The 20,443-nt window shown below is 41.3% G+C and overlaps 1 protein-coding gene across 5 annotated transcripts in view; it reads right to left on the reverse strand.

Moving 5' to 3' along the window:
• HIVEP2 (HIVEP zinc finger 2) overlaps positions 1-20,443 on the reverse strand; it is a 135,679-nt gene that overhangs the window by 69,223 nt on the left and 46,013 nt on the right. For 3 of the 5 annotated variants that reach the window (XM_083731580.1, XM_083731583.1, XM_083731579.1), the window contains exon 2: positions 14,184-14,397. The exons of 1 other annotated variant lie outside the window; for it this stretch is intronic. The gene's annotated coding sequence lies outside the window, so the exon portion shown is untranslated. Of the gene's footprint in view, positions 1-11,305; positions 11,459-14,183; positions 14,398-20,443 lie in introns of those variants that run through there. One more of the 5 variants, XM_083731582.1, reaches the window with a different exon arrangement.

Raw genomic sequence — 20,443 nt, forward strand, 5'->3', positions numbered from 1 at the left:
GAGCCCTGGCTGGGATAGTGAATGGCTGCCACAAATATTTAGAAACCATTTATAAAAATGTGCTCTGCACAATGAGCTACTGCAATTTTAAACTTTGGTAGGGTAAATATACTACGAAAAGTCTGTCCACACAACTGCAATACTTCTCAAGAGTCCTTTGTTTTGAGCAACACTCCTCACTTAACAAAGTTCAATTGGCTCCAGAATGAGCAAGATGAGCTTTCAGATTTATGTATTTTTAAATTCTAAGAATCTGGTACAGTATTCAACTAAAGAGCCACTCTCCTTGTCAAAGACCCCTCACACATTCCAGAAATACCAGGGACATACCTTTAGTGGCAGTCGTTCCTGAAAGACAAGAAATAGCCATATCACATGAAAATATGTTTGGCCTTAAGTTGCTTTGCTATTATATATGCTGAAAAAATATGTTTGATATGTTAGAAGGAATACCACAGGCATCTGCAATTAAGTAGTCTCCTGAAACATGCAGTTGAGACCCGCTGCTGTTCCACTCACACAACAGATTTCTGCCTCCACAACGTAACTTTCAAAGACACTTTCAAAATCTGCTTGAGGCAGCTGGGAACTCCACAAAGCAGATTTTAGGGACTTGCAGGGAGAAGAAGGGGGAGTCCCCTTGTTCAGCATTAGATACAACTCTGAAACTTTTACTGGAACTACTCTTATTTGTAAACTATTTCTGTCAAGCATCAGAAATGATGAAATGGAGTTCTGTTTATTTTGCATTCAAAAATATATCTAGAATTCTCCTCCTGTACACAGATAACTGGGAGTAAGACCCACTGAACACAACAAATCTCATCTATAGAAGATTATATTCATTCTTTTCTTTATATAAAAAAGAAACGTGTAAGTTTTTAAAACAAAAGAAATAAACTCATGGAAGTTTGCAACAATAAAATGTCTATTTATAAAGAAGAAACAGGGTATAAGAACAACAAGAAGACAGCATTTTACATAATCAAACCAACAATTCCAATAAATAGCCAGAACAAGAATTCATACAACTGTAATCAAGGACTGCACTGTGGAAAAAGAAGCCTTTTTAACAGAAACTCTGTATGATAGCATAGGTGATTTATTGAAGGCCCATTCATTTTCTTGAATTTGCATTCATTTGGTATGGTAACTACAGAATACTTCTTGGTATCTTCTTTTTATTATTTTTATTGTTGTTGTTTTAAGAATTCAAGTAATGGTCTCTTCCCATACACAATTTACATAGCAGAACAAATTTCAGCCTCCCAATTACTAACTTGTTTGCCTCTCTGCAATGCAATAGATCAGCGTTAGGTTAACGCAGAGCAAAAATGAGTGATCTAGGGTGCTTTGTCTGGAGTTTCCGTTTCCAGAAAAGTTGTGCAATGCTAAAACAATGGCTCTCCTATTGGGCTACTGTTTCATGTAACCTCACTGTACAACTGATGATTGATGATGGGTCAAGAGGGCAGTAGACTTTGGGTGCATGACGCTTAAATGCTTTATCAAAAATGGCAAGGGGCCATGTGCTACAATAACACAGCAAATACTTCCTTTTACTGTACAGCAGACAAATTCCTTCCTCTCAGTCGGCTAAATCTACAGCTGTAATTCATGACTTGCAGTTCAGAGAAGGCAAGAATTAACAAGCCACACACTGTCCGCAGGTAAAAAAGGATAACACAAACCCCCAGAAAACCTGAGACTGAGCGCCTATGAGAACTCTTACTGCCCCCAAAACCTCCAGCCAAAGAGAAAACTCAAGCTTATCACTAACATCCGCTTAGAGCATATCACTATTTTCTCATAAAGCCAAGTCTCTTGGGAGATGCTGGATCATCAGATGTGCACAAGGAAATACAATATAAAATAAATACACAAATACATATGCACTTACTCCATCGGAAACACCCTTTGTATATAAGACAACCAAGACTAAACAAACCTATTTAGACTAGGTTACTCAAGAACAAACAGATAAAAGGAAGTTAATATCAAGACGTGGGGGGGGGGGCACTTTCTAAAAAGGCTAATATTTAAAGCATAAAATCTTAGAGAAGCAAGCAGCTCTGCAGCCTTGTGGTAGCCTCCAACTCAACCTAGAAAACCCCGTGAAGTGGTTTGAATGAGAAGCTGGACCAGGTTTCTGTACGTAATCACCTGATGGCATAATACACACATAGGTATGTGGAGAAATTCAGGTCCATTCGCATGAAACTACCTCATCTGTTCTTCCCAAATGTAAACAAGAACTCAGACATGCTTTGAAATGCACACGTCTCTGAATTTTTCAGTGCAGTTACCCATCAAAAAGTGTACAAAAATGCACGGACTGAAATAGGACACCAAAATGCACTGAGGTGGTATCTCAGGTTAAGTACTTAATTTGTTCTGGAGGTCCGTTCTTAACCTGAAACTGTTCTTAACCTGAAGCACCACTTTAGCTAATGGGGCCTCCTGCTGCTGCCAGACCACCGGAGCACGATTTCTGTACTCATCCTGAAGCAAAGTTCTTAACCCAAGCTACTATTTCTGGGTTAGCGGAGTCTGTAACCTGAAGCGTATGTAACCCGAGGTGCCACTGTATTTGAGGAAACTGCATGTAAACTGCGTGCATTGGGCAAAATGGCATACAAAACTGAATATATTAGAAAGAAGCATGCACTAAAATGTTGAAGAATTTATGTAGGGACTTTAAAAAAATCACAAAGTGATGCTAAAATGTGGCTAACTGATCTTAAGATTAAATTAAAACACACAATGCACACACATTAACATGTGTCTTAAATATTCAGTTCTTCCTTTAAAGCAATTTTAACACACACCCCAAAATAAAAATTATGCTCAGAAATTATTTTGTTAATATCTTGCAGGAAGAGGGTAAAAATAGTTTTCAGTATTTGGAAGGGTTTTTTTTTTTTAAAGTCCAGAGGAACATTTCTCTAACTTTCAAAACAGTTCTGTTGTTTGATGTCTGCAGCCAGAGGTCCATTATTTGCCTCAATACTTTAGTTCAAAATTTCACTCTCTGTAGTTTTTACACATTAAACGACAACCTCTCCTCAGTTCCTTGCATGGCCATTCACATTGTGCAGCACTCACAGTACGCAGGCACACATTTCAAGTAGCAGGACCCCAAACTGTTAAAAATACAGTTTTCATTTTTATTCTACAGTGCAGCCAGTTCCGGGATGGGAAACGAGCTTCTGCTACTCAAAACAAAAGAACTTTCCCAGAGGAAAAACAGCTGTTTGCTTCTGCTGGCTGTGAAAGCCAAGAAAGCAAGCAAGGTTAAATCTAGTATGGGGCCAATGCAATTTTGAAATTGATCAAGTTCACCATGAGTGGTAATACATTCCTATCACATTATTATGCTCCCACTTTAATAGATCATATATACAGAAAATTGTAAACAGTTTTTGAATTGTAGGGTACTACCTTGGGGGCGGGGAACCTATGATCCTCCACGTTGCTGAACTGCAACTCTCATAATCCCAGAGCACTTGCAATACTGGCTGGGGCAGGTGGGAATTGTAGTTCACCAACATCTGGAGGTTCATAGGCTGCCCACCCGTGCACTACCAGGTCATTCCTTATAACAACTGGATCCCTGCTGCTACCGCCTCCCAACACCAATGGGATCTACCTGGGAGGCAGAGATGATCCAAAGTTTTCTCAGCAACTTCACTTGTGAACCATTATTCACACGTATTCTAATAATTGCTTCCTTCCCACAAAGGAACATAGGAGTTGCCTTGTGTCCAGTAGTGTCTTCTATGACCAGCAATAGCTCTCCCAGGTTTCTAGCCTTTGCCATCACCAGCTACCTGATCCTTTTTGAACTGAAGATGCTTAAGCCTGAACCTGGGACAATCTTCATCCAATGCATGTACACTGCTAGTGTGTGGCAGCCTTTCCTTCTTGCCTTATTCATGCACCTGAACAGGTATGGCACCGCATTGGCTTAGCGTCCAGCAAAAGCATTTTAACCCAGCTTGTGTTCCTTAAGTTAATTAAGTGATGGAAGGAGGTAATGAATGATTGGGAGCACAAGTGTAACATAACAGAACATTGCAGGTGGCCTGTCAATGACAGGCCCTTCGAACGGTAATGAGCTGAATGGGGAGGGACAAAATAGAGAGCTGAGGCACAAAATTTCTGTCAGTCATTTTAAGCTGTAAGGGGTAAGAGGTCCTTGCAATCTCCTCCTATTAAAAAGAGGCAAAAATGTTCTCTCAGTCAGCAAGCACGGATGAAAAGAAGGAGGAGGAATACTTTGCAAGGGCTCAACACTTTACTAGAAATCATGGGTCAGAGCAGTTTTACTTTGCCCCACTGCTTTCCCCCAGAAAACTTACTCTTTAGTGCTAAATCAGAGCAAGCATCAACGCGGAGTAAAACTCAACTGACATTTTCTCCGATTCAGCGGTAAACAGCAGGTTTCCCCAGGGGGAAACAACAGGGCAAGCAGAAGTGTGGATGGTCCCTCAGTTCTGTCAATTTCCTTAGAACAGCTATAAACATATGGATTATTCATGCATTTTAACTGAGAGGGCAAAAAAACAAGTGTTTAGCTCTGGATTCCTTGGGGCACTGAGAGTATTGTATGCTTAAAATCCTCTCTCTGAAACTGAGCTAAAATAAAGTGTCTAATTTCACTTGGATCATGCCCATAATGTAATGTCCCTATGTTCCTATTTATCCAAACAAAGGAAATTCAGTTTGATTGTGACCATAATTGTTAATATATTGTCTACCACTTACTTGATTTATGCAAACAAAATAACTTCCCTTTCTTATCAAGACCAGGAAACATTAGCAAATATCATTTTGAATTCCTATTGAGTTAGTTGTTAATATTTCAGTGTGGTTCTTAAAATATTACCATTCCTTATTTGATATTCAGATCTTTGATTTTTTAAAAAAATAAATCATTTGAAAATTTGCATGACAATACTTAATCTAAATTCATAGAAGTATGGGATGGGGAGGCTGAAATAAATAAAAATAAAAATATCCTCTGGTTTAGGGCCAGATTCTGCCTGTGTTATAGTCAATGGCATCTTTCCAGCTGGGCCTGGAATGAATTCAAGAGTGTCAAAGCATGCCAAATTTCACACTTCAAAAAAGAGGTTATGTTTAAATCAGAAATACAGCAGCTGCACTACTCAACCATAACCATGTTATGGCAGGGTGGCTACAAGGTCATGATTTGGGTTGAGAATATGACAGAACATCCAATTAAAACATTGAGGGCAGCTTTGATAAACTGACTTATCAATGCTTTGCAGTATTTACACTGAAGGACTTCTAAAATTTCAGAAGTAGGCTGTGCTTCTGAAGCCCTTTGGGGATGATTTTGCTTTCATTTTAAAGGTGATGTCCCTGATCCCATGCATGCCTACCTGGATGCTGAGTTCATACACTACATTCCCAAGTAAGTGTGAATAGGATTGCAACCTAAGTGAAACTACTGCTCAAAGATCTTTGATTACAGCAGGCAAACTCGGCCCTCCAGATGTCTTTGGGACTGCAACTCCCATCATCCCTGACCACTGGTCCTGTTAGCTAGGGATGATAGGAATTGTAGTTCCAAAACATATGGAGGGCCGAGTTTGCCTATTACAGTGATTTTAAGAATTCATGCCCAAAGCGCTTGGTGAAATATGAACACATCTTCCAATTATTGGACAATATGCTATCTACTTGGTGGGATCAAATGTCCCTGAGAGGTCCAGCAAAATCAGGGTCACCTCTTACAATGTGCACTAAGGCAGTGGTTTCCAAACTATTTCCCCCAACAGTTCTCTTAAAAATTGCTGAGGGCCTTGGTAGATCACTTAATGGTTTTTCTGCCTGTTGTAGCAACTGTAATGTGCTGTGCTAGAATCTGCATGATTTTTAATTGCAATTTTACAGAAATACTGCAGGCCGCCTGAATGAAGGTTCTGGATGCTACCCTAAAGCAACCTAACTTTAAGAAATCTAGATGATTAACATCATCAAGGAAAACGTGGAGCTCAGCCTCACACCTCCACAAATATTTTGTCCAGTAATGGAATGTTGTATACTGGACAATCGTGATTTCTATCAGAGGGTTCAAATGATGGATTCTTTAGTAAGGACCATCTCTTTTAATGCAGAAATGGAACAAGCATTTGTTACTTCTGTTGTCTAGCCCCAGCATAGCTATCCTTATTAGGCAAGGCAAAGACCAATCATTCACATGATGAGCCATATTTCTCCTGGGGTTACTCCCACCATCCCCAAATTCAAATTTATTTCAAATTTATTTATTTACGGCTATTAGCCCATAAAATATGTACAAACATAAAAGCACAGAAACATAAAAACCAATACATCTAACAACAGAAGGGGAACACCACGATGCAAGGGTGGGTCATTGAGCAGTGACAAATAACAGCTTGGGGCCCAGAAAGATCCAAGGGACGGTTCACAGAAAAAGGAGAACTGGAGACGAGATCCGTTATGCACTCTCATCATAACTGTCTGATTAGTTTTTGTTGTTGATGTTGTTTTTTGGTGGTTTTTGTGTGTGAGATAATCGCATTCAGGAATCTCGCCACCTGCAGAGTTACAGAAGGATCTGTATCCTGCAAAAGCAGTGCGGCATGTGACTCAACAGGCCTGCCAACCAAGCGCAGTAAAGCAGGACCCAGGAATTTAGTCCTGGCTATGCTATGTAAGGGACAGTTGAACATTATATGTGGAAGAGATTCAACTGTTTTCCCGTCACACTCGCATAGCGGAGACACCAAACCCTTGGAAAATCTGTGGCTCAGCAGGTTCGATGGAAAAACAACCCACCATCCCCAATGTCATGCACCCCACAAAGATGCCTTGGAGAGGGTGGTCAAAGGAATGGGAGATCGGGGAACTGGAGCTGAATGGCCCCAAGGTAGATCCTGGTGAGATGGGGGAACAGAGATCAGGTCCTCAAGAGAAGAGGAGGGGCCCAGTGAGCTGGGATGTGAAGGTTCGGGTCCCAGGGAGGGGCCAAGCAGGCAGCCAGAAAAGTGTTTCACCCCAAGACACTGGGTATCCCAAGCCTAAAATCATCTGGAATGGAGCTGCCACTAGCGATGAAGCAAAATGTGCCAGAAATGGAAATAGTAAAAAAAAAAAAAACTTTTAAGTCATCTTTTTTTAAAAGCATGAGTCTAACCCAAAGGATCATTCTAACTTGTTTACTGATTCATTTGCTTCCAGGATAGCTCTGACTTCAAATTATCTTGTCACTCCCAGTGCTGTTCTGATGGATGCTGCCAATGCAGCTGGTACTGCGGACAGCCTAAACGAAAGCTCAGAGAACAAAAAAGGGATGCAGAACAACCATCTTACATTGCATTGTTTATATCTATCTATCTATCTATCTATCTATCTATCTATCTATCTATCTATCTATCTATCTATCTATCATCTATCTATCATCTATCATCTATCTATCTATCTATCTATCTATCTATCTATCTATCTATCTATCTATCTATCATCTATCTAATCTATCTATCATCTATCATCTATCTATCTTGCTGAACCCTGACCATTTTTGTAATTATTGGGTAGTCACTTGAAACACTGCATAAACAGCATGTGTTTTGGGGGAATTAAGAGATATAATGGTAAAATAAAAGGCAGCTCATTCTCATTCTGGAAAATGGGTCCCCTTAACTGGACAGCCTGCTGACTAGTTGAGAAAAGAAACATTTGGAGTGTGGAAGAATCTGCTCAGTACAGACTGGACTTCATAATTAATTGCATCATTTGCCAATGTGGAAGGGAACAGTACTCACTTTCTCAGTTTTCTCCAACCATGTACATACATTTCATACATATTTGGCAAGCCAAGAATTCACATCCGAAGCCAAGAAGCAGTTCCATTTGGGTACCATGTATGACAGCATAGGTGGCATTAAACTGTTCACTTTCGGCATGATTCATGACGATGCCTCATCAAGAGTTTCCCCGAAAGTGGACAGCATGATACCATACAACATAGGATTTGTGTTAATCCAAGTTCAGAACTGATATATAGAAACTGAAAGGGTGGCTAAAGGGGAAAAGAGGGCAGGGTCCTGCACCTTTGATAGTTATTTACAGAAGGGTTATTGTCACAAAAGGGTTATACTGATACTTTGATTTAGGACTTGGTTGAATTGTGGATTGCTTTAGATTTTATAACTTCTGTTTTGGACAGTTAGCTGCCTTGAATTTCTTCTAACAAACAGGTGTGATATATAGTTTAAAATAAATAAACGTACATATTTATGAAAGGGGCAGAAGCCCAGTTCTCTTTTGCATCAGGCCACTGATGGGACATACAAACATGATATATCATTTTATTTGTAAGCTGACTTTCCATAGTTCAAACCATGCTCAAGGTAGCCTACAACACGAAAAAAATACACAATGACAAACATAACCCAAAGTAGTCATAAACAATAAATAAAACATCAAAAGGTACACAACCAAATTTTAAAATGTCCACCTAAATGATAAGAACGAAAATAAAGATACAAAAGATTGATATCAATAACAACAACAAAGACACCCTAAACAATACCCCAGCCCAATAGTTTGTACAGCAGCCTCGGCTGTTGTAGCTGTAGTCAGTCAGGGCCCTGCCCTCCCAGGCCAGGTGGAAAAGGCAAGCAAAGCAGGGAGCATGTCTTCCAGGACTCACAGCCAAGGGGGTCTGAAAAGGTTCTGAAAACATTTACCTTTGAAGTACAGCAGCCAGGAATGGAATTAAGCCCCACAGCAACTCCTATTGTCTGATTTTTACCAGATATTAATTATGAAACAAGTCCAGGAATTCTTGGAACGCTGCAGCCAGTATAGTGGAAGGAACCAGTTCTGTCCACCCACTAGCAATGCTTTCCTTACCAAATCATCTCCCTGCAAAGTCATTCCACTCACTCACTTAGTACTGCTCTCAAATCGATCTACAGTATAAGAGGTCTGCACAACATGTGCCCCAGCTAGCCAAATTCAGCCCACAAGTCACTTGAGGCAGCCCATCGTGGGCTTGATACACACACACACACACACACACACACACACACACACACACTTTGCTTACCTAGGTCTCCCAAAACAAGGTAATTATTGACTGTTTTGCATTTGGTTTTCAGGTCAAAACAACACATATAGCAGGAAAAGACGAACACAGACCAGGAACACTAATCAATCTGGTCCCAGGACAATTCTGTTAAATCCTAAATGCAGCCGACTATGAACAAGCCTGTCCACTGAATTCTCCACATAAACTCTGATAGAAAATCAACAGTAATACCCACATCTTATTTCTAGATGAGCCTTTGACACCACCTGCTAAGGGACCCATAATACACAGAAGCGCACACATAAACATTACATTTCCTAAACACAGAATCCCAGAAGAGTTCAGTGATTGGTTTTCCCAGCAAATGACTCACAGTCCCATCAAGATTTTGAGTTTAACCTTTTACTGTGAATTATATAACCAGCTTGGAATTAGTCATCAAAGGTTCTTGAAATAAAAAAGCAATACATAAATATATACCCGGCACAGTCAAACCACGGTACTTATTTGCATTTTCTAAGGCTTCAGCTTGTTTGCACTTACCTGGGGTCACTACTCCTGAGTAGATATGTTATAGGACTGCATTATCAAACAGTTTTAACTTAAGCTCAAAAGTTTGCTAATAATAAATGAATGAGGAAAGTGAATTTGGAATTATACCATTTCAGAATTATACTTGGGATGTTATTTGGGTTACTCAAAACCAAGCGTTATAAATTACAGCCTTATACTTTGGATATAACTTGGGATACTTCAATCCGGCATGAGCTTTGCCTGCTAGTCTCAGAGCGAAGCTATCAAAGTGTCAACATTGTATCTGTATTTTGTCCTTGTCTAACAGCAGATACTGTATATGAATGGATGACAAGAAGGGAGTTGTTGGTATAATAGCTACAGGGTACAATAGCATTTATGGATATAGATCTATGGGCTTGAGAAGGAATTTCTTCGTATGATTAAAGAACCTCTAGCACCTCTGATCTTATTGCAGGCGTAATAGATGGAAGGGTTGCATCCTTAATACCACAGAAATAATAAAACGAAAATAAGTATAAGACTGGTTTGTTGTTGTTGCCTGTTTTGCAACGAACCCTGCAGGATACAATGCAGGGCTATGAGGAATTCCACTCTTAATGAGAGAGGCATCAAGGAACAAGGAAAAGCCCATTACTGTGACCCTCCAATTATATATACAGCTTCACAAACAAATGAATAATATTCTCCTCCATGCAGAGGCAGAGTTAGCAGCTTAATTGTTTTCAGATCCACACAGAGCACCTCGCCCACTCGGTATTTCGTGCACCTTATTGTCATTCTCTTGACAGCCTGAATGCCAGCGAAAGAGCTTGACAGTCCTGAGGTCAGAGGTCACCGAGAGTTGAACGTGGCATCCGCTGCCATCACGTTTGTGTCAAACAGAGTAAACATGAGGGAGAAAGGAAGGCGAAAGTGCCTCAAGCTGGCTCCAGCACTCAGCTGTCCTCACAGAGTGTGCTTCAACAGAGATGGAGAAGAAGAAGAAAAATTCACAAGCCTACCGCAGTCTCATTTACACATGTCATAGAGGGAAGGAGGGGAGGTGGCAAGGGGGGAGGATAAGGAACAGAAGGGGTCATTTACTAATATGCCTTTTATAATCGCTATTCATTTCCCTACCAGAAATAACTTAAAAGAGAGCAGGAAATTAATTGCTACCAAAAGCTCAGCAGGTCACGGAGGCAGGTGTAACCTATCAATTTAAGAACAGCCTTGCTTGCTGCATGTTATGATTTCACCTGGAGAACATCTGGACTGAACACCCTGCATCAAATGCTCACTATTCCGTATTCCTATATTTTAAAAAAACAAAACAGACGCAGAAACACAACAACAAGCTGAAAGAGCACACAAACACTTCCCTCCTCTGCTGCTTTACATTCCACAGCATCACTCTCAGCAGAGCTGCAGGGAAAAAGCAAGCATTCCTCGGATAAAAGATCAGCTAACTGAACCATACACATTGCTCCTGCTACACTCCAGTACATAGATCACTAGGAAACAATGCAGCCAACACATCACGTCCTGAAATCCAACTGCAGTTTCTTCTGTAGCTTCGGGAAACATACCTTTCCCGGTGAAAACTGAACAACAGAGATAGGATTTACTGCCGTTCAGACAAGGAACACCTCCCTTTCTCCCCCTTCCCGATTTCCCAGTGAATGCCATCCCCGGCACTACCTGCATTTATCAGCAATGCAATCGCCTCATCTCTCCAGTCACTCCAAAGAACCGAACAGCCTGGAAATTCCGGTTGTCCATTATTCGAGGTCACAGATAAAAGCTAAACAGCAGCAGTGACTCCCATCAATCATAAGTCACTCAGTTATAGAATGTATGGTAGGAGACCTACTGATGTAAGCTAGTCACCAGAGAAAATACCCACTGATGACGCATATCCAGGCATAAAAATAGTTACAGGGCCCCCAAAGGGATTATTCAACAGCCTACATTTAGATATTCTTACAAGAGACCCAAAGTCAATTTGCTGCTCTTAGGTGGCTGTGAAAGGCTGGAGTTTAAGCATCTTCAGTGGACAGAACCACAAGTGGCTGGTTTAAATAAACAACTGCAATTACAAGCTGTTTCTGCATTTTTTGACACTGCAGTATAAGGACAAAGTATAAAGGGAGGGATGCAGACTACAAAATTCTACCTATAAGATGTATCTTTACAGTGCTGGTTTTCGTTTACTAAAAAAAAAAATTATGCCATGCACAGCTTAACATTTGTCTATACATTTCTAAACATGCTTTCTATCCTCCTCCCCTTGGCCCCTGCAGAGCAGCCTGGCTTAACACTTGTATAAAAGCAACATCACAAAAAACGGGTTTCGGTTCCCTAAATCGCTTTACAACAAAAGTGGCTTCCTTTAAAGAAATTTGACAGCAAAAACGTAGTCCCAGATTGAAGGATCTGCAATGGTGTTGGATGAAATGAAGGTTCTGAATCGCAAGTCTTCGCAGAGACTCTTGGGGATGAATTGCAGCTCTGCATGTTTTGTGCACAAACATATACCCCACACCTCAGAGAAACCTGGACAGTTCAGGATTGCAGCTCATAACATGCCAGTCCTCCAACCCCACTGCAGTTTTGTACTTCCCCCATAGGACTAAACTTAACCAGTCCCACATTTATACCAGAGAAAGTAAAGGAAACAATTTAGGGTTGCTACTAGGGTTGGGAGCTAAACCTATTCCCTGACACTGGTGACTCTAGTCATGAAGAACCCAGCTTGCTCTGTCATCTGCCTAAGTCCACCTTGGCTTACGACTCTTAGTTGCACTCGACTGTAGACCAGAACACTGGGGACTGGCTTTCTGACATAAGCGGGTGAGATCCAATGGTGGCTTGCACAACAGAAATCCACTTACACATGGATTTTTTCTTTTCCCCCTGCCCCCCCCCCCGGTATGCATTCAAAATTTGTTCCAGAGGTCCCCAGTCCTCTGGAGCAGATTTTAAGGGTGCAGGGAGCCTGCAGGGAGAGGAAATGAAGAAGAAGGCCATTTACAGCAGCAGAGACCTGTTCAAGCTTTGTTGGAGTTCACCCAGTGATAGCTTTTCAGTGGTACTGAATCTTATGGTACAAAAAACCTCCTTAAAAGGAAAATGACATTTCTTTCAACTAGGGCTCATATGACAATGGGAGGCAGGATCCATTCCTGATTCAATTATTATAAACAAGCAGAACATTGGACCGTGCCCTGAACTTTGTCATAGGATAAGACCCATGGGAGCAATGAACATGTTGCCCAAAAGTGGCATGTTAAAAGGAATGGACTCGGATACTGGATCCTATTAGAAAAATTACAGGCTGTTCTCTCTGTTGAAAAACAGCCTAACCGTTTTATAAATTGCCTTAATAAAGTATAAGAAATTCTGTAAATCATATCAGATGGTAAGAAATTATTAGTCACCCTAACGGAACTTCGGATTTCTCAGTAGTGAAAAAACATTTTTCACTTCAAGGTTAGTATATTTAAACAGGGGTACATCCCAATAATGGACAAGATTTTCCTTCTACTAAAAATACATTAATTCCTAGGCACCCTGATAATTTTATGTTTTCTTTTCTTTTTTACATGCACAAAGTTGATGGAACTTTTTCCTTTTTCCAAAAGGCCACCAAGGCTGTAGTCATATACCCACTTACCTGGGACTAAGTCTCAATGAACTCAAACAGAAGCTATTTCCAAGTAGACATGTAGAGAATTGTGTGGTAAAATACTGTATCATTAATAATGAAGAAGCAAACTCGTTTTAGTTCAGTGGGCTCTACCCCCAGGTAAGTCTTACAATATTGTAGCCATAGAAAATTAAGTAGGGAATATCAAACTCTTGACTGAAACTTATGGAGATAACTAGTGTTGCCATATATTTAAACTTACTTTTTTTGTATATGGTAAACCAACAAAAATTATAAACTAAAAAGTGTTTCAAAATGTGAGTTACAGCAGCTGGAACATTATACCCACAAACCCATGTTTTTTGTTAGAGCATGAAGCTGATAGTGCCAAGGTATTTGAACCCCATATAGGACAGCTGCATATTCCTCCATTTCAGGGGGTTGGACTAGATGATCCTCAGGGCCCCAACTCAACAATTCTATCATTCTATTGTTTAAAGATGGCTACAATCATTCATGTTCTGCTTCTCAATATGAAGCTATATTCAATATGAAGCCATGTTGTTTTTTTAAATGCAAGACTTAAAAGAATTTTGGAGTGTACTTGGCACCAAATTCCATAGGAATAGTCATATAGCCGATTCTTAATCAGAGTAGCCTTATTTGAATTCTTCTATGTAATGAAAATTATATGGCTTTATGAAGCAGCCAACAGCAACTACTGACCCTCACTTATAGCAGAATGGAAGTCACTGTTATTTAGAACAGTGAAAAGATGTGTGTCTCTATCCCTGCACTGCAATAAGCAGTGGGGAGAGTCTTTTTTGCCCTGCCATGCACAATTCTGCCTAACTTTCCTCGACGATGATAACATTGTTATAAATAAAAGTGCAAATTATTTTTAGCACCGAGATTTCGCTAAGCACTCACGTTTCTCTCCTGTGTGTAAACGCCGGCAGTTCTGCTTGCCCTAGTTTAACAGCCCTCTTTAGAAATATTCATTGGTGGCTTCTAGCTGATTTATCCCAAGCAAGTTCCCGGGAGAAGTCTGATGCTTAGTCTCTCCTCCAGTCTCCTATCAGCATCTCGCCTCTGTTGCCCCCTGTAATTGTCACCAGCATCCAAGAAAGCAGCAATTCATTTCCTACAGAACATGGGAGATAAAAACAATCAAATTTTAGAGCAGGGCAGGGCAGGGGGGAGGCCCACCAAAACAAAGTTTAACATAAAAATATTAGAGGGGTTCAAAACGTACACGTCATCAAGAAACTGGGAAGCTTTATGTGTTCTTTCAACAGAGTGAAGTCAACCCTGCAACATTATCACAAAAAAAAAATCTCTCGCCAGCAAGGAGATTGAACATTTTCCTCCTCCCACCTATGAGGATCTTGAAATACATGAGAGAAGCTAATGAACTCTAATCAGATGTCTTTAAAGGAGAATAATATTCAGTTCTGAAATACATATTTTTAATGAAATAATCCATAACATTTAGATTTGGTTATCTTTTTCTACAGCTTTATATTTTTCCTATTCTAACTCCCCCGCCCCCCAGTCTCTTATGTATCTTGTATCATACAAGCAAGGATGTCCAAGGTTGGAAAATTCCCAGCTGACCAAAAACAGGATTGAACTTGATGCCTAAAGACCATGGAAGGAAGATGATCCATGTTGTAATCTGCTCTTCGGCAAGGCTCCTTATACCATTTTTTGTCAAGCTTCCCATCCTGCTACCCAACAGACAGTGGTGGGGAAAGCCACCACAACTTGCAATGCACTCTGCCAACGCAACAACAGCCCTGGGTCACCTAGCTCCAGTCTCTGCTATTAGCCTCTTCTGCATTTTCGAGCCAAGATTCCTAATGTAGAAAGTAACTAGAGGCAGCAGCAACAGCAGTTTTTGCCAACCTTTTCTCTCATCTGCCTGAAAATTGGACACACCGCAGCAGAATAGTCTGAGCAGGATATAGTTGGGTTGCGATTCCCATTGAGAATTACTAATTTGTTCTCCTTTGTAAAATAGAAGCCCCGTTCAGGAAGGAAATTCCGTAACTCAGTGGAATTGTTTTCCTTTATATTCACCAGGTTATCAAGCACAAAACAGAGTCAAAATTGGCTGAGCCAGCTGGCAGGGGATTCCCTATGCCCAGGGAAAGCCATAGCTCAACCAGCATAGGCATGACATCAGCAGCTCCCTCAGTCATCTGCCAGTCAAGCTCAGTTCAATCATCACTCGAATGGTGGGGTTGCTACATACCTACGGTTGCTCCTACAGAATAGTTTGAAGCATGCCTGTCACCTGCCTAAAGCAATCTTACAGACTTTGTCACATAAATCTGCATAATTCTACATAGGAACAAAACAGCAGTTTTGAAGAGTATAGCAATGCTTCAGACTGCAAAAGAGATAAAAGTGGAAATGGACGCTATGTCCAAAACACTATCATACTGGTGGCATCTAAGAAGGCATAGTATTTTGGAGCTGCAAAAGTCACCCTGTCTGGGACCCTTCATAGAGCTCACCATGCTCCTAAAATAAAGCTAGGAACCTTCTCTCAAGGACATCCCCAATGAGCTTTTCACAGTCCCCTGTCCCCTAGCTCCTTTCTTGCCCAGCTGTCATATGCCAAGGCAGCCCTGCATCTCTCTTGCCCTTCTAATACCTTCACCTGAATTAAGAGTTTTGCACCTAGAAAGAGACTAGCCCCAACTGCAGGAATGGAAAAACATTGCTAGGACCCCACAGTTAAGCCCAAGCTCATTTTCTCTATCACGTCATTGGTTTCCCTTTCATTAATATAACTATGAAAACAATTTGACTGATTAGTCGCCCAAGCCTAAATTCAATTCCTATGTGAGTGGTTTTTTTTTTAAAAAAAGGGTAGTAAATAATCACAGCTACGTTGTACAGAGTGACTGAGTTCTCAGTGTTCAACCTTGAAAGTTAGCTCTTAGACTGAGCTGAACTTTGAACCTCCCATTTTCACTTAATTCTGAAATAGCACCCCTACAGAGAAAATGAATCTGGAATGCCATAAGCCAGAGAAGAGAGATGCAGAAGCAGCTAAATATTTATTAAGTATCAACATTGGTCAATTCTGCTTTTCCACTCTTCCTCAGAAACAGAAAAGCTAATACTTTTGAGTTCCAGAGTTCCAAAGACATGTCACTCCCAGATAGAGGAAAAACTGGTAGAAATAAAAGCTATATTAGAAGACTAACTTGCTTCCTTGAGATATGATGGGCACAACATGTCCACAAAGGAAGGGATACAGAGTGCGCTCTCTCTCTCTCTCTCTCTCTCTCTCTCTCTCTCTCTCTCTCTCTGCGTGTGTGTGTGTGTCTTGGTGCCATCCTCAGTCTCTAACACTGACTGTGATGGAATAGGACTTGAGGCCATTTTGTACTCAAGTTTTGGCAGAGAGCATACAAGACCTTGGACAGCACCAAGGGGTCCTGCTATGGCAATTAACAAGCAACGTTGTCTCTGCTGGGAGCAAGAGCCAGCTGAAGCCTTATCTAGGCTGCATAGGCTGCACAGGCTTGAAGCCACAGGAGCTGGCTAACTGACTAAACAGCCCTCACCTTATTTTGTAACCTTTGGGGCTTCTGTGAGGCTGCGAGCTCTGGCCAGCAAGGCCCTGAATAAGTTGTAGAAGGTTCTGCCCCTGGGGAAGTATCCAAACATCTGAGTTCTCTACAGTGCCATGAAAAGCCCCCAGCTTGCAGATCACGATCCAGTCCTCTTTGGGATCAATAAGGAGCTGGCCTTTGCTCTGTTTATCCTAGGGCCATCTATTCATAGTAGTGCCATCTCTCCAAAGGTCTTGCCTATTCCTGTTACTGGAGATCCCGGAGATGACAATGAACCAGGGACATTCCGCATGCTGCACATGTATTGCACTGAGCTATGACCCACCACCTAAGAAGCAGAGAATTCTAAAATTAAAAGTAGTAAACTCCACATAGGAGCAGGAGAGGCGGGAAGCATTTCGTGCTTTCCTGAAGAATGACACCCAGGGGAACAAAGGGAGCAGAGAGTAAGAAAAGCCAGAGGGGGACATTTATTTTTGGAAGAGGAGCGGGACCGTATTTGATGTCACTGTTTCACAACTGCTCTGCGCTCTGCTTACAAGCAGGCAGCTTTCAACAACAGGAAGCCTGAGGACTTGGAGCCCCAGGAGTGGGCGTATCAGCAGGCAAGTAATAATATGCAGAGAGCAGCACTGGCAGCGACTTCATCCCATCTCCTTCCAGCCACTACAAAGGCTCATGCTGGCAGGGCAAAGCTTGCCAGGCATCTCTCAACTCCCACAGGTTGAGACTTTAGCGTTTGCTGCTCCGCAGGCAGTCACACGTTTCATGTTTCCAGTACCAGAAGGTGCTTGACATTTCCACTTTAAAAGCCAAGGTGCCCTAAGCCCCAGAGTGAAAAAGTCTGCCGTAATGATAGAGACACAAACCAAAAGAGGAGGCACTTGAGAGCCCAGAGAAATGGCTTCACCGCCATGTTACAGGAACCTCTTGAAAACTGATACTTAGGGAAGTAAGTGAGTAATACAAATTAACATGTGCTGTGTTGGGGGGCTTGGCGGGGGGAGGGGGGAGGCATTACACAGCAACCTGCCCCATAACAATAGTGGAAAATACTTCCTTCATTGTAAAAAATAGAAAAGAAAAAAGAATCTGATCTGAATTATAGGAATAGTTCTCATAGATCCTGATGTGTCTAGTGGGTAACTAATTCTTTGTTGGTCCTTGGAAGTCTATGACTATATATACAGAAAGCATCTCACCACCCTCCAAGTCAAGATCCTTTATTGTGGCCTCCCAGGTGTTTTGACACACACACACAAACAAACACCTATTCCTCTCATGGGTTGCTAGCGCACTGCCACACATGGCTGTGGTCTACCTTCAACTTCAGTGGAGTGGGATGGCATAGGTACGTAAGCCTGGTGCGGTGAGACATCATATTTACTAGTTTCCAACCCCAAGGTATACCATGTCAGCCAGGTAAAACATAAAAAGTACAAGGCGCAAACTGAGTATTAGCATGCAAATGCATGTGTAACATTTATCTCTTCTTCCATCTGCCATTTATCTAAACCCTTCCCCAGGTTACTCCTTCACCATCAACCCCAGTGGGGCTCCAAATGTGAGGATAAACCTTATTGAGAACCTTGTAAGAGGAGAGAAAGCAGTTTGGATCTATTTCAAAAAGAGAAGCAGGAAGTGAGGAAGGGATTAAGCATTCTTCCCTCTCTACTGTTCATGCTGCCTCTTCCCAAAGCTCCTTTTGGGGTCGCCCATCATGTATCTGGCACATGCAACAGCACATGGTCTGATCAAGCAGGCTCTTCTTATGTTCTCATATAAGAGACACACGGCACACACTATACCTAGTCTAAGAAAAAAGGCAGCCCATATGTAAGACACATTCCAGCTAAATATATTACCATAACAGAAGTGCATCAAAATATGCTATATATTTTTTCTGAAAACTATCTTGTGTAATTTATTCAACCTAACACGTTAAAATTCCAAAATGCAGAACCCCAGGCATTCTGACCCACTACATCTGAGTATTACTACATCCGAGTATATATAGCTATTTATTTGGTACATGTAGAGTGTTTTCACAAAGCTCAAGAATTATGCATAGATACATTTTGAACGCTCAGCTGAAACCACAAAACTGATTTTTCCTGCTTGAAGTGGCTTGATCTCAGCTGATCCAATGTAATAATTTTACTCTATTACAATTCACCTGATCTACATGGAGCTTTGATTTCAGTTCTCCTCCTGGGATAGAAGGAATAATATATTTGCCATCAGATAACGTAATATATGGGGATTCCCTCCTGCCACTCAGCCTACACAGAATACTAAGTGTTCTCCTTTAATCCCATTTCCCAATACAAAGCCGTTTGGCTGGCTCTCTTGAGACGCCCTGCCTTGCTAACATCACCTCACTGACCTTGAACCCATAGTTGAATGTCCCTTTATTCTGGGTCCCCACCGTTCCTCGATGTTCAGCTTTAAAAATTATATAGTAGCATTTCTACATCCTGTTTGCTTCTCAACTCATAACTCCTTTCCCTCATCTTTTCCTTCATTCAGTCTTGCTGTAGCTTAAAGCCAGACATACCTCTCCCCCACAACCCCAGCATTTTTCAGCTTGCTTTCTCCAAGTTCATGGTAGATGGGAAGCTAAAACAAAAATAAACAAATCACAAGCTACAACAGCATCCCACTTTTGTTTTGCATTCTCTCCATTTCTTCGTATTTTATCATTGCTGGTCATCTCCATATTTGCATCAGTTACATATGTTTAGCTGTCATGGTGTCCCCCACCCTGCAAGCATTCTGTGGGCTGCAGGTGGCTGCAGTTCTGATTATTACCTGCTAGAAATCATTAGCTTCTTCCCATCATACAAACTCAGATCTACAGCTCCAAAGATACCCAGGGAAGAGGAATGTAGAAAGAAACTACAGTGGTACCTCGGGTTAAGTACTTAGTTTGTTCTGGAGGTCCGTTCTTAACCTGAAATGGTTCTTAACCTGAAGCACCAATTTAGCTAATGGGGCCTCCTGCTGCCGCCACGCGGCCGGAGCACGATTTCTGTTCTTATCCTGAAGCAAAGTTCTTAACCTGAGGTACTACTTCTGGGTTAGCAGAGTGTGTAACCTGAAGCGTATGTAACCCGAGGTACCACTGTAGTTTTAAGTCTAATGTAGGCACGCCATGTATTTTCCATTCTTTTTCCCCACTCGTGTCTCTTACTTTCCCCCCTTTCCTTCTAAAGCAATTCTCATTGGTTCATCATCTTCATTTAACCCTGAGAAATGGATCTGTGAGCAGGTTCAGAAAGCCTGCTCTACTCAGATTACAATCCCAGCACCCCTGAAGGAAATGCTGAACCTGATTTTACAATGTGCAACTCACAAGGCCCCACAACCAATTCATATCGGATGTATGTTCACTATAAGCAAAGAAGTGAGGAGGAAGATGCCAAAGGAGCCACACTGTTAATTTTACTATTGTACAAATATTTTAAATCACACTATTTGTCAATTCGTTTATTCTGAACATAAACCACAAAGTGCAGTATACAGAAATTATTATTAATGGGGGGGGGGTTCAGTTCTAAAGGTACTCAGTTCTTCAAAATGACTAAAATCCCATAT

The sequence above is a fragment of the Podarcis gaigeae genome, assembly GCF_964106915.1.
Source record: "Podarcis gaigeae genome assembly, chromosome: 3".
NCBI classification, from domain to species: Eukaryota; Metazoa; Chordata; class Lepidosauria; order Squamata; family Lacertidae; genus Podarcis; species Podarcis gaigeae.